Source organism: Lucilia cuprina, chromosome 2, assembly GCF_022045245.1.
Source record: "Lucilia cuprina isolate Lc7/37 chromosome 2, ASM2204524v1, whole genome shotgun sequence".
NCBI lineage: Eukaryota > Metazoa > Arthropoda > Insecta > Diptera > Calliphoridae > Lucilia > Lucilia cuprina.
Window position 1 is genome coordinate 5,153,595 of NC_060950.1, and position 11,947 is coordinate 5,165,541.

Genomic DNA, 11,947 nt, shown 5'->3' on the forward strand with positions numbered 1-11,947 from the left:
AGTCTAGTCTATAGTCTAGTCTATAGTCTAGTCTATAGTCTAGTCTAGTCTATAGTCTATAGTCTAGTCTATAGTCTAGTCTATAGTCTAGTCTATAGTCTAGTCTACGGTCTAGTCTATAGTCGAGTCTATAGTCTAGTGTATAGTATAGTCTATAGTCTATTGTTTAGTCTATTTTATAGTCTGGCATATAGTCTTGTATATGTCTTTCTAGTCTATAGCCTAGTTTATAGTTTAGTTTATAGTTTAATCTACATGATAGAATTTGCGGGATATATATTCATATCACAATTTCATATTCAAATTTAAATTGGATACCGACTTTCTAAATAGTTACCTAGAGCGTATGAGTATTTTGAATAAACTCTAAATCACTCATACTCTTATGTGTTCCTTGAGGATTTTCAAATGTTCTTATTTATTAATCTTATAACACTTCCCTTCTTCATCAGAATTTAGTAGAGAAACGTCTTCGCTTTTTTGAAAGTACGTTTATGTACTGGGTTATTAAAGAGTTAGCCGCCTCAAGCGTATAAGTATTTTGAATTTATAACATTTAAATTCATAACACTCATACTACATGGGGTTCCATAAAGATTTCTCTGCTTTAAAATTGAATATTATGCCGCATTAAAAATCTGCAACTTAAAGCGCCTAAATGTCTGCTGCATTATAGTCGTATACAACACAAGATGTTAAGATGAAAAATATCGCCAACACATAACAATTTTCTTTTATTTTTTTCCTTTCTAACGTTCATACTTATTTGCCACATTTGGAAAAAAAGAAAGAATTTTTAGGCAAAAAGATGGAGTTAATGTTACATGTTTATTGTGTTGGTATTTAGCCAAATAAAATGTTATAAATTTAATATAAACATTAAGGATTTGTTGTGTATTTTGTTCCGGCTTTCTAAAACAAAGGATAAGAAATCTATTTTTGTGACTGTTATAATTGTAATTTTATGGAGATGAAAAATATTAAACTATTTCTCTTACTTTAGATTAAAGTCCTTGCAGTAATGTTCCTTTCATTAAGTTTATTTTTATTCTTTGATTCTTTGCGCACATTTGCATTAGAATTGTTGCTTTAATTTCAATCTCATGTGGCTGCGTGCCATATACTGACCTGGTCGTGGTCGTGTGCCAGTGTAGCCAAACAAATTTTCACTCTTCTCCTGGCAATCAAACTTATGATGTATTTGTTGTACATGATGTTTTTTTTTTTTTTTTTTTTGGTTAATTGCTGACGCACATTTTTGATGAGTTGCCCAGACTTTTATCACTACTGCTACAGTTGTCTAAATTTCTTGGCATAATCTGCTGCGCCCACTATTCGTAAAATGTCTTGAAACAAAAAAATATTTTGTGTTTTTCGTATTGGCTCATCAAAAAATTGTTTCAATTTTTTTTCTTCTTTCATTTGGCCAGCATTCTGGGGTATTTCCTATTTGGCTCATGAATGGATTTTTATATGAACATCTTACTCTTCAACAATCTTAATTCATTCATGTTGTCGGTGGTGGTGATTATGATGTTGATGATCCTCGTTGGTGACTAAATGAACAGGTGGTTAGTTGATTCTTGGATGACATTCCTTTTTATTTTCTTCTATTTTTTGCTTTAATTGTAAAATTATTGTTTGATAATTTCAAGTTTGATTATTTTGGCAAGTCTATCAGTTGTTTGGGTCAATGACCTTTTTGTTATCTAAGTTGGCACTTATTAAATGTTTCGTGGATGAGCAGAGTACTGTGAAAGGAGGGGTGGGGGGTTCTCAAAAGTGGGCTTGTTTACATTTTCACTCACAATTATTGGCTGCCGTTTGTTGCAATAATAAAATCAAAATAAATATTTTTTTTTTTTTTTGTTATTTGATTTAATCTTGGCATTAGTTAATATTTTCGTATGTTTGTATATTTCTTTGCCAGAATTTTCTCTTTTATTTAATGTCTTTTTTTATAATTATTGATAATTTTTTGAACACTTGTTAGATTGTCATTGGATTTTTAAAAATTTCATATAATTTGCAACTAAAACTTTTTACAACAATGCAAAATTACAAAATTTCCATTATCCCTGTCTAAATATTTAGGTTAAAGAAGAGGGTCATAATGGTCCCTTGTTGGTAACACTTAACTGACATCTTTTAAGCTTCAAAAAACTTTTTGCTTTAGATTAAATAACTTTCTTGCTCACTATTCTATACAAAATTTTGCTTTCACTTGGAAAACTTTTCTCTAAAAAAAGTTCTCACTATAGAATATACTTGCACTCAGATTTGCTCTCATTTCTATAGGAATTGTTCTTACAGATATTAATCCTAAAGAGAAAGTTGCTCTTTGTAATACAAGTTTTCTATAGAAAAGGTCGCTCTGATTCAGATGAGATAACTTTTCTATAGAAAAATTCGATCTAGATCAAATAATATTCCTCTAGAGAATGTCATATAAATTTTCTAAAGAAAAAATCGCTCTGTATCAGAAATCGTTTCTTTAAAAAAGTAACTTTGATTCAAACAACTCTGGTTTAGACAACTTTTCTAAAGAAAAACTCTCTCTCGATCAGAAAACTTTTCAATAGAAAAACTTGTTCAAACTGAGAAAATTTTTCTTTAAAGGTTCTCTTATTCTGAAAACTTTTCTGTACAAAAGGTTGCTTTAAAATGGAAACGTTTTCTATAGAAAAAGTAACCATCAGTCAGATAACTTTTCTTTAGAAAGAGTTACTCTCATTGAGACAATTTTATTGTACAAAAATTTGATCTTACTTAGACAACTTTCCTATAGAAACATTTGATCTCACCCAGAGAAACTTTTATATAGAAAAAGCTGATCTCATTCGAACAACTTTAGAAATATAGAATTTTGTTGTTATTTCAGGCAACTTTTAATTTCGGTGCTGATCCTGAGGGTGGGGGGTTTATTTGTCGAGAGGGAATCTCCTCTCGACAAATAAAAAAGGAAAAAATTAACCCCCCAAACGTTTGAGCTGCATCCGCTCCTGATTTAATTTAAATTCCTTTCCTTCCAACAATAAAGTAATATATCAATTAATTGTTTTGTCCTTAATAAATTATTTAAATAAAAATTTCTTTGCTTGAAAATTTATAACAAAATCTATAACATCAATAAAATTCACAAGTTTTGCAACAAAGAAAAACAAAATTCACCAAAAAAAAAAAAATATAAATGTTGGGGAAGTCATAAATCTTGCAAACAGAAATAAAAACGACATTTGAACACAAAAAAAAGAAAGGAAACAAAAAATAGTTATTGGTGGAAATGATAAAAAACCCAAGTGAGAACAAAATCATTTGAAGCTTCATTTTGTCCTTTAACAACTGACCAGCATTTCCTGTTAGAAAAAAATTCTAAAAAAATATACAAAAATAACAAAAGGACATGCATATGCAAGCATTCAAGAGAAAAATAATTGCCAAGTTTAAAAAAAAGAAAACAAAAAAATGGAAATGACTTTAACAATAAGATATTTGCCAATTTCCGTTAGTAATTTTTGTTTTCTTTTCAAAAGAACAAAATATTTGCATACATTTATTTTTTTTCGTTTGCATATTTATAAAAAAGCTACATTTTTACAAAATGTCCAAAACATGGTTGTTTGTGTCACAAGTATTTAAATTTCAGTTATTTTTCTTATTTTTAGCCTTTTTGCCAAAAATTCCTCATTCATTACAAATAAATTTTATTTTGTAAACGTGAAAAAATTGCATAGTTTTCTTTTTAAAGGGGCAAGAGGCTGCAATTACTTTTAACTTTTTTTTTGTTTAAGAAGACATATAACAGAATATCATTCACTTTTCGCGCCCCATTAAATCTTATTTTGTAATGACTTTTAGGTAATTTGTCTTATTACTTTTGCAAGCTATAACAGCAGAGTCCTTTTTGAATAAGTAGCAGAAGGATGTTTAAATTTGGAAATGTTACAAAGGATGCTAATTTTGTTGTTTTGTTAATTAGTTCTTTGCATATTTTTTTCTTTTAGTTTTATTTGTATGGAAATTGTTAATTGTTTTAATGTTGGTTATAAATTTTAATTTTGTGTTATGTTTTCGGTTTGAGCAGCCTAAAATCAGTGTTATTTATGTATACGTTGACTACAAGTATGCAACATTTTAAAGAAAACAATGAATATTTTACACTTTGTTTGCTTTTACAAGTAATTATGTTAATTAAACTGTTAAATGAATAATAAAAAATAAGTCTACTGATAACTTAACCTTTAGACTGCATACTTTAGTCCACATAATACTCTATAGACTTTCCATATTTCCAAATTAAAATTTCCCTTTTATGCCTAAAACAAAAAACCAGATAAAAGTTAATTTAAGATACAATATTGGACCGACTGTGTATTACATATAAAGAAATATATTAAGTACCTATACATTCCACATCTATTTTTAATTTTACCCAAAAACATAAATAAACGTTTAAAACATTTTTATTATATATAATAAAAATCATATTATAATTTGTTTAAAGCACTAAATAAATAAAATTACACCCACACTTAACAAACACCTATACATAAACTGAAAATTATGTGTAATAGGGTGGCTCCGGTTTTAAACATTAAAAAATGCAAAGTTTAAACGTGTTCAGTTCAAGTTTAGTTCTAGTTCTAGTTCAGTTCTAGTTTAGTTCTAGTTCCAGTTCAGTTCTAGTTCAAGTTCTAGTTCAATTCTAGTTTAGTTCTAGTTCAGTTCTAGTTCAGTTCTAGTTCAGTTCTAGTTCAGTTCTAGTTCAGTTCTAGTTCAGTTCTAGTTCAGTTCTAGTTGAGTTCTAGTTCAGTTCTAGTTCAGTTCTAGTTCAGTTCTAGTTCAGTTCTAGTTGAGTTCTAGTTCAGTTCAGTTCTAGTTCAGTCTAGTTCAGTTCTAGTTCAGTAGTAGTTTATTGCTTTGATTTACACCAACTTTCACTACCTTTTTGGCATCACCCTAATTTACATTCACATCGATTAAAAACAACAATAATAAATTATGCACGTGTATGTTTAAATATGTCTTAAATTCCACAATTCAACAACTAAACAACCAAATTATTATTTGTTAATACAAAAATAACAAATTTACAAATTAAATGTTGTGGCAGATGACACAAAAACTAAACACACACTCCAGCGGTCTTTTTTATTGATACAAGAAAAAATGTTTTTCAAACTGACCTTATAATAACATTTGACTAGATTTTTATTGTAATGTGTAACTTTAACACACAATTCATAAAAAAATATTTTATGAATTTGGCAAATTCATACAATCGTTTTTAGATTTCTTACAGTAAGTGAAAGAGAATTGATATACTTGTTCTTAATGTTTTAAACCATATATAAATCTTTAAATTTTCTTTGTTTTGAATACTTGTGATTTAAGTAAATTTAATGTAATGTAGCAATATTTTTCTCCACCACTGTCATATTTTGCTCTATTACATGAATAGCAATAAATATCAAATTTTGAAAAAAAGTTTCATTCAAACAAATATTTGTTGTCTTTTGTTAACAGTAGGATATTAGTTTCTATAACAATGCTGTAACATACAATATTTCCATAAATTATTGTTTTTATTTTGAAACCTTTTTTCTTAAGATTTATGCACTGTTTATTTGATTTTAACAAGAAATACATAAATATTTCATTTTTATAAGATTTTTTTTCCTATATTCATATTGTTAAGGGAGGCAGGAAGGAATATTTAGTTTGGAGGTTTGTAAATTTTTTTTTTCCATATTCATATAAATAAATATAATTTTTTGTTTCGTAGGAAAACAAATGTTTTTTTTTTGTTTGTTTTAGTCGGCCTTATTTATTTTGTGTGTGTTATTATTCTATTTCATGTTTTATTTGTTTGTATTGTGCAATTGTTGTTTTATTGTCATTTTTGTAGAATTTGGAAAATATTTATGTGGCGCCAAATTGTCGTGACATGAGCTTAGAAAATATTAAGATTTTTCTTAAGAGAAATTTTAAATAGTACAAGTACAACATACAGATATTTTTCATATTTAAAATTTGTATGTTTATATGTATATATACCTATATACATAAATACACAAGTTTGTATATTAGTTTTAAGTATTAATATTAAAGTACATACTTATATTTAAATATCAATTTTATTTAAATTTTAAATTTGTATTGACCGTTTAAAAAATAATTTTGAAATCTAAATAATTTAGGGGGCTCCGAATTGTGCTCCGAATTTCAGAAAAACTATAAAATTATTCACCCCTTTCGCAAATTAACATTTCAAATGAAATATGTTCCTTTTTCACTTTAACGTGTTCAAATTTCGCTGTTGTGAAAGTTTTTAATGGAGTTTTGTAAACATTGAACAGCTGTTGCAAAGAAAATCTACTATTGTGAATGAATTGCTCACAAACATGTTGATGATAGCAATTTTTCCTTTTGCCTGCAGCAGAAGAATATACGGAAATATAAAGATTTAAAACTCAGGATCTGTCAAGGCTGGGTCACCTGTCAGACAAATGATAGTGTGGGAAGTGTTTAAGACACAAATTCGCAATTTATTAGAAAACTATTAAGAATAACGTGTGGTCTAAATATAACTTTGGGAATCAAGAAGACTTAAAGAAAGTTGCGCTTGCAATCGTTTTCTAAGAACCTATGATATTTGACAAAAAAAAGTGTACATAACTAAAGATGGAAGTACATAACACGCGTTGAGGCGGCAACACGTTTTATACTTTCACGCTTTACAAGCTGCAAGTTACACACCACGCAACCTTTCGGCCTTTATTTTAATGTTTTTTTAATACTACTTATTAGTGTTTTAACAATCAAAATTTTAAGGTTTTGGTAAATTTTTAAATCTTTTTCTTTTATTATTGGTGAAATTTATTTCACTTAATTTTTTCTTATTTTACGCAAAACAAAATACAACCCTGATCAGCTGCCGATGGGTCAAAAGTTGAATTTGTTTTAAAAAATGCTACTTTTAGATTATCAAACAGCGTTAACGTTATGAAAATGAACAGCTAATGCCGTTTGAATAGTATCTTCCATTAGTTTACATGTAGAGTTGCCAAGGTGCTGTTTCCTTTTTGCAATAAGAAGATCACTACTTATAACCCAAAATAAAGGGGATATATCGAAGTTGATATAACTAATAACTGAATACTGGGCAAAAAGAAGACATTCAAGTAGAATTCGGCTTCTTTTTAGTTAATACTGCTGAAGTCGCTAAGATTGCGAAAAGAAATTTCCAATCTTGGTGGGATATATGGGTCTTAGCATAACGATCTCCTGGGATTTCCTATTGATATGGATCTAATATAATATTGTATCTAATAAATGGAGCTACTCTGCCTTTGCAAAAATTAATTATATTTATTACATGAAAGTGCTGTGAAAAGGCTTCAGAAACCAGGATTTTAACACAATCGTGTCAAGGGAGAGAAATAATGTTTCGTTTAGTTAATTAATTGCGTTAATATATCAACAATTTTCATAGTATAATGAAACATTTTCATATATAAAATGAAATTTTTCTTAAAAATTTCAATTATTACATAAAATTGCTTTCATTAACATTAAATTAAGCAAAACACAGAGCCTCTGATTAAATGACTTACTATTGTCTAATTCACAATTAATGTCGTATCGTTGTAAGCTTGTATGTCATAAAAATGTTTCAAATAATTATTTTTCAATCAAAAACAAATCAATAGAAAATACGATATACAATCGTACAACACCGATTGTGAATTGGACATATGTATTTTTGATGGCGCGTCATAATATCAAGTGAGATATATGCCTTTTATGAACGGAAGAAATTACCAGGGAGTTTATTATTCAGTATAGATATGATAATGTCTATGGATTTTATGACGTTATGACAATTTTAAAAGTCTCACAATGTCTTTGAGTAATTTAATTTAGAGAAGACATATCTCATAACATAAAACCCCTGCGACCAGAAGAAGGTCGGCTTTCCTAAACATGTTTTAATCTCAAATGCAACATACAACTTCTTAAAATTTAAACAAATTTTCCAATAACAAACAAATAAATGAAGAATAAGAAAGGGCATCAGAATTCAAGGTTTGAACACAATCAGGTTGTAAGAGTGCTTTTGAAAGAAAATTCACTTAGCTAAAGAATTGTGTTAATCAGATATTTTTCGTTTTATATATGAAACATTTCATTTGAATAATGATTACTTTTATTCATAAAATTGTATTTTTTATTATAAAATTTTTAGAAAAATTTTATATTTCATTGATGACATGAAATTAATTTCATTACAATTATGAAGTTTAAAATCTTAAAAACATAATAAATTACTTACCACTTTTTCGATTTCTTTTATAGAATATCATAATATGACTTTCTCATATTCATTAAGCTGTCAGAGAGATTTGTTGTTACACAGTTTCTGTTCTCCATATTCCTGCATTATTTACATGATGATGAAATTTATTCCGAAAATTATCATTAAGAGATTAAGGTGAGTATTCATATAATATTATTTGGCCATTAGTTTAAATCCAATATTGTTATTAATTATGAAGTATTAATTAAGTTAATATGTTTCTTTTTAATATTATTATATTTTTATATATTTGCTGCACTTTTATGGATTTTCTTAGATAATATTACTATTATTTTTATAAATAAGTTATATGTTGTTGTGATTATTATGTAATTTTTCAATTTGTTTATATTATTTGAATTAAAATTATATTTAAATATTTTTTAGCTTTTGTATTAGAAACTAATTATTTCATTCATTTAAGTTGTTTTTTTTTTTGCTCTTGCATGTGTTATTTTAATTATTTTTTTTAGATTAATTCTATATTTATTTTATTTAATTATTTTTTTTTCTATTTCACTAAACTGTTTTGTTTTGTTTTTGTTTTATTTATATTTGAATGTCACTTTTTATTGTTGTTTTTTTTCTCATTTTGCACAAAATAAATCGTGTATAATCCCATTATTTGTGATACAAGTCCAATATACTAGATAAAGTTGTTATTTTATCGTGTATTTAGTCCATTTGTTTATATTAAAAGAAAACCTGATTTGAGACTGTATGATCGAGACGTTGGACTGATTTTGGCTGATGGTTAGTTTATTAGCGTTGAACTTCTATCCAAATACTGGTTTATACCCGAAAATATTTTCAATAGCTGACCTTTATTTTCAGCAGATTATTTTCATTCCTTTTTGATGCGCCTGCATGCATGTGTGTGTGTGTGTAACAACTATGAGTGTTTCTTCAAACAAAAATTTGAACGTGGTGTTGTCTTCTTTATGTTCGTTCATAAATGATATTTTGATTTGGCACTCCAAAATATTGGCTTCTATTTGATTTGGCTAATCTCATACTTCATCGTTGGACAATGACATTGGTTTTCACCAAAAAAATCCAAAGAAAACTATCATCATGTTTTGGCCAAAAACAATCAAGAAAACGACAAATTTTTGTCTTTTTTTATGAAATGGTTTATATTTTTTCCTACTGATGAATCCTTTTCCTTGCCTTTTTGTTGGCATTTGTTTTTTGAACATCTTGGACCATCACCACCATCACTTCGATGACACGTTGAGTTGACCAGAAGAAGAATTTTTTTGGAATCGTTTTTCATCGTTCTTGTTTTTTTTTTTTTCTTCTTTGGCTGGCGATTTTCTTGGATGCGTCTCAGTCATAAAACGACTACGATGATAATGTTGATGATGGTTGCCGTAGGGCACACAATTTTTCGTTGCCAGCCGCCAGTCAGTCAGCCAACAAATATTAAGTTTTCTCGTACACACCACTCATGTTGGCTCGCGCTTTAGCTGGCTGCCTGCCTTATTGTTAGCCAACTGACTGACGACTAACGTAGCTGGCTATCAACTACATTACGGTGTGCCAGCAAAACATGCAAGCAGGCCAGCAGTTTAGTTAGTTTGTCTACTAGTGTCGCTAATGTTTTCATCGTCGAAGTCGTCGTCGTAGTAGTAGTAGTAGTCGCAATCGTCATCATCATCATCATCAACAACAAGAAAATGAACCTCCACATCTACACTAACAACATCATCTTCTTGGCTTTGGGAGAAGAGTTGAAATGCGTTCAAAGAGCATCATCCATCCAAAAAACACATGTGAGTGCTGTTCAAACAGTTTACACAGTTACAAACGCACACTCTCCCCTATATATGTAGATGCCACACATTTGTCGTTTGTTTGTGGCCCCCATATAGCACCCGTTGTTTCTTGTTCCTCTATTACTGACTGCAGTCAGTCGTTGTGCACATTGTGTTGAACATTTTGCAAAACCAACTGGCTCCGCTCCAAACTCTTTTGTTTGTTTCTAACGTTTTTTGGTTGACTTTTATCTCTAGTTGCTCTTATTTTCTCATTTCGTCGTTGGAATGCAATTCGTGTGATTTTGGGGAGAATTTCGTTGTTCGTTTGCATTCGTTAAAATAAATGTTTTGTTTTTCTTATTTTCTGCTCTCGTTGGTCTATGTGACAAAGCTGTTTGTATGTGAACATCGCATGGTGTCGGTAAAGTCTACGACTCTTGTTATCGGTCTCTCTATCATGAACTTGAGGCGCATTATTTGTTTTTATTGTTTGGGGCATATGAAATGCATTCGATGTGCGTGTGTGGGGTCTATTTTTAGTGCAGTTTTTTTTGTGGCACACACAATGTCTACAATTTACTCAGATTTTAAGTTATAGATTTAAAATAAAGATGAGGATCTTTGCTCTCATTTAACTCATAAGTACACCGTGAAAATTTAAGAGGTTGAATGTTATTTTAAAATCGAAAGATTTGTCTTTCATATCACAAAACATATTTGCTAATAAACAAAGATGCTATATCTTGAAAACCTGATGTAATTTAAAAATTCTTAGAGCAGATTCGGATTCAATGCAACCCTTTTCCCTCTTCGCAAAACTTGTAAGTAATGCAGTTGGTAAAAAGCAGATATTACAATGTCCATGTGTTCATGGGTAGTGTTTGGGTAATATTATTGCAATTTCCTTAACACATCATTTTTCTAATTGTATTTTCCTTTTCCCTTTCTCTTAAACTCTTCTCTAATTTCGTATGCATTTCTAATAAAAAGCCTCTGATTTTATTTATTCGTAGTTTGTAATTTTTTTCCTACATGCACTCCTACCCATCATTGGTGACAAGTGCCCACAACCTCTAAATAATACTGTAAGAAATTCTACGTGATTGGATTCCTTAAAGAACTGTTATCCAAACAAAATCTTTGGTTTGTTTCAATGTTTACACTGACAATAAGTCTCCCCTTTTTTTAAGACCAGCACTTTTTGTTGGTTTTCGTACGTACTCCTGTGTGCGTGATTGTGTGTTATATTGCTATCCTTTGGTCGTTACTCCTCATCATATCAGAAAAAGACAGAGAAGTCTAAAGGAAAGTCGAGGATGTGTTTGTTTTTTTCTGTTGTATTGTGTTCAGTAATACCCTAAAACAAGCATATAGATTCAAGAGTTACCTATTGGCCCGACTATGGACTAGACCGTAGATAGGACCTTAGACTAGATTATATACTAAACTAGACTAGACAGGACTATAGACCAGACTAGGTCAGACTAAACTATAGACTAGACTATAGACTAGACTATAGACTAGACTATAGACTAGACTATAGACTAGACTATAGACTAGACTATAGACTAGACTATAGACTAGACTATAGACTAGACTATAGACTAGACTATAGACTAGACTATAGACTAGACTATAGACTAGACTATAGACTAGACTATAGACTAGACTATAGATTAGACTATAGACTAGACGATAGACTAGACTATAGACTAGACTATAGACTAGACCGTAGACTAGACTATAGACTAGACTATAGACTAGACTATAGACTAGACTATAGACTAAACTATAGACTAGACTATAGACTAGACTATAGACTAGACTA

At 29.3% G+C, this 11,947-nt stretch overlaps 1 long non-coding RNA gene across 1 annotated transcript in view; it reads right to left on the minus strand.

The window, feature by feature from the left end:
- LOC111683226 overlaps positions 1–8,767 on the minus strand; it is a 16,238-nt gene extending 7,471 nt beyond the window's left edge. The window contains exon 1 of the long non-coding RNA XR_006941573.1: positions 8,336–8,767. This is a non-coding gene — a long non-coding RNA (uncharacterized LOC111683226). The remainder of the gene's footprint in view (positions 1–8,335) is intronic.
- Positions 8,768–11,947: the final 3,180 nt, after the last annotated feature.